Genomic DNA, 3,839 nt, shown 5'->3' on the forward strand with positions numbered 1-3,839 from the left:
AGAACCAGGATTAATTACAAATGTGTACACTGCTCCTAGCTGTTATATGTGTGTTCTGGGACCAAACTCAGGACTTCACGCTTGTGTGGCGAGCTCTTTGCCGACGGAACCAACTCCCCAGCCAGGTTTCTTCTTTTCCAAGTGAGCAAACCGACAGTTCAGCTATCTCTTAATGGCTCAGATACATCCTCCCCTGTCAACTCATCTGCCAGACACATCTCGCTCTCAGGCTTCTGTAAATAGACTCACAACACAAATAATTTAGAGCAGTATTTTTTTTTTTTTTTGAGATCCATCTCTTTCAGTCTCCCAAGTGCTGGGATTAAAGATTGTGCCATCACTGCCCAACATTAGAAATGTTCTTTCTTTAATGATCTTTTTTTTTCACTTATGCCTTTATGAGGTGTCAGATACCCTGGAGTAACATGCAGTTGTGAGCTGCCATATGGGTGCTGGGGATTGAACCCAGGTCCTCTGGAAGAGCAGTCAGTGCTCTTAACCACTGAGCCACTGCCCCAACCCCACCCAGGAGCATTTTCAAAGTGCCCTAATTAGTGGTAGAAAATCCAAGACTCTCAAGTGTTTAAAATAGTGACCTCTCCTCTGTGTGGTGGCACTTGGTGATAATCCCAACACTGGGGAGACTGAGGCAGGAGGATCTTGAGTCTAGTGCCAGTAGGCACTGCATAATGAGACTGTTTCCAAAAATCCCTCATATTCGGGGGCTGGAGAGATGGCTCAGTGGTTAAGAGCACTGACTGCTCTTCCTGAGGTCCTGAGTTCGGTTCCCAGCAACCGCATGGTGGCTCGCGGCCATCTGTAATGGGATCTGGTGCCCTCTTTGGGCCAGCAGACATGCAGACAGGCAGAACACTGCATACATAATAAATAAATAAATCTTAAAAAAATCCCTCATATTCTTAGCTCTGGGCAGACATGCTGAGGCTTCTGGCTCCTTCATCTGGGCTCAGATGGATTAACTGTTCATGCTAGCAGCTCGGGTACTTGCTTCTGAGATGGCTTGAGCAAGATTCAAAGAATAAATTTTGCAAGTCAGTTTTGCTAACAAATTGTCCTACAAAAGACACTCATCTTTTTCCCGTTGACAGCTGTCTCCCTAATAGGTTTAGACGCACTAAAACTTATTTATTATCTGAAACAGAACTAACTGTTAGAGCATTCTTGGGGTCATAGAAAAATTGCATGCAGAGTAGAGCCCTCCTGGGTTTCCTGGCTCCCCGCTACCATGTGTCCCTCCATCAGTACATTGGATGAGCCTCCATGAACATTATCTTCCTGGGCACCCATGGGTGACATCAGGGGATTCATCCTGGCTCTGTGCATTCTGTGCTGTGAGGGGATGTTGTCCATCACTGAAGCTTTTTGAAGTGTGGATTGCCCTGCTCCTGGGGTCCTCTGTTCTTCACCTGTTCACTCCTGACCTCACATGAACGGTATCCCTATGGATCTGCCTTCTCAGAACCTCATTGTGGGTTAGAATCACAGCTTTTTTATATAGCCTTCTTTTTTTGTTTGTTTGTTTTGTTTTGATTTTTGAGACAGGGTTTCTGTGTAGCCCTAGCTATCCTGGAACTCGATACGCAGACCAGGCTGGCCTCGAACTCACAGAGATCCACCTGCCTCTGCCTCCCAAGTGCTGGGATTAAAGGTGTGCGCCACCACATCTGGCTTGTTTGTTTTTAGTGTTTTTCTTTCTTCTCTTAAACAATACATCCAGATCGCAGCCTCCCTTCCCCTCTCCCATTCCCCCTCCACTTTGTCTTCCCCAGATCCTCTGTTTCCCTTCAGAAAAGAGCAGGACCCCCAGGGATATCAACCTAACACGGTATAACAAGATTCAATAAGACCAGGCACAAATGCTCCTCTCAAGGCTGGATGAGGCAACCCAGTAGGAGGAAAGGGGTCCCAAGAGCAGTGATGTCCACTCAAGGTTCCTTCCTGTTTTTCTTGGCTTGATTGTTGAGTGGTTTTTGTTGTTGTTGTTGTTGTTGTTGTTGTTGTTTGGTGGTGGTGGTGGTGGTGGTGTGTGTGTGCATGTGTATGTGTCTGGTGTGCACATGCCCATAAGAACATCCAGAGGTCAGAAGAGGACATCCAGCAGCCTACTGTATCACTCCCTACCTGTTCTAGAGACAGGCTCACTGAGCCTGGAGTCCTTCATTTTTCCACTGGAGACATGTGAACCTCAGCAACCTATCTCTGCCCCACGGCTGCCAGCACTGAGTTTACAAGTGTGTGCAACCACACCCAGCTTTTTCTGTAGGTGCCGGGAATTGGAATTCATGCCCCCACACTTGCATAGTGAACACTCTTCCCCCTGAGCTATCTCCCCAGTCCAGCTGCTTGGTTCTTTTCTTTCCTTAATAATATTCTGTTCCTAGATACACCATGGCTTATCCTTTCATCTACCAAAGGACAGCTTGGTTGTTGCTGCATTGGACAGTTATGAAAAAGTTCCTATAAATATCCACATGGCAGATTTTGCTTAGAAGTGGTTGCAGCTCACTGGGTGTAACTACAAAAGAACATGACCACTAAATCAGGCAGAAAGACTATGCCTAGTTTTCTGAGAAACCACTCAGTTCTCCAAGACGTGAAGAGAGTTCCCATTACCTGCATCCTCTTAAACATTAGATGTTGTCCATGTTCTGGGTTCACACCACTCCAGTAAGCTCTCTTTCTAATCTTCACTCTACTTATGTGTATGTGTGACTGTGTGTATGCAGTGTGAGTGCAGTGCCCAGAGAGGCCAGAAGAGGGGGCATGGAATCCTTTGGAACTGGAGTTACAGATGCTCGTGAGCCATCGTGAGTGCCGCAAGCAAACCCAGGTCCTCTACAAGAGCAGCAGGGATTCTTACCATGGAGTCATTCTTCCGGGCCCCTAAGAGTCCCCGGTGAAGAGTGGTCACAGGAGTGGAACACCCTCTGGCCTGAACATAAGCAAAGTGCAAAGATGTCTGAACCTGCCCCAAGTTAGCAAGAAGCCCCTGAAGAAAATTTCCAACAGTTTAACTACCTGATTTATTTATTTATTTATTTTTAATTTAGACAGGGGCTGGAGAGATGGCTCAGCACTTACTAGTGCTTGCTGTTCTTGCAGAGGACCTGGATTGGGCTCCCAGTACCCATATGGTGGCTTGCAAGCACATGGTCCAATACCCTCTTCTGACTTCTGTGGACATTGCATTTACATGCATGTGTGCATGCACGCACACAAGTATAGTAAATCTTTTTTTTAAAATCTATTTATTTATTTATTTATTTATTTATTTATTTATTATGTATACAGTATTCTCGGTATTCTGTCTGCATGTATGCCTGCAGGCCAGAAGTGGGCACCAGATCTCATTACAGATGGTTGTGAGCCACCATGTGGTTGCTGGGAACTGAACTCAGGACCTTCGGAAGGGCAGGCAGTGCTCTTAACCACTGAGCCATCTCTCCAGCCCAAGTATAGTAAATCAAACAAACGAATAAACAAAAATCAGACACAACCAAGGGTTGGGAGACACAAATCTATGTCTTTGGGAAGACTCTGACACCATCTCATGAAGTTCAACAAGTATCCTTTATCTAGCCATTCACCTCTGTGGGGCGCGTGTTTCTATCCAAGAGGGAGGAGGGCCCAAGGGCATAAAGGACAATGTTGATAGTGAGGCCCTTGTGGAGACCTTCTGGCTACTGGCAGGGATTGCTGTGAACTGACCCGTCTCCCACAAGACATGCTTGGTTCTAGCCCATTTTATCTCGGAATGTCTGACTTATTTAGAAATGGGCTCCAAGAGGGTGCATTTGTTGAGTCATAGTGGGACAGTT

The sequence above is a fragment of the Alexandromys fortis genome, unplaced genomic scaffold (genome assembly GCF_014885135.2).
Source record: "Alexandromys fortis isolate MF-2015 unplaced genomic scaffold, M_Fortis_MF-2015_v1.1 scaffold_56, whole genome shotgun sequence".
Classification (NCBI taxonomy): Eukaryota; Metazoa; Chordata; class Mammalia; order Rodentia; family Cricetidae; genus Alexandromys; species Alexandromys fortis.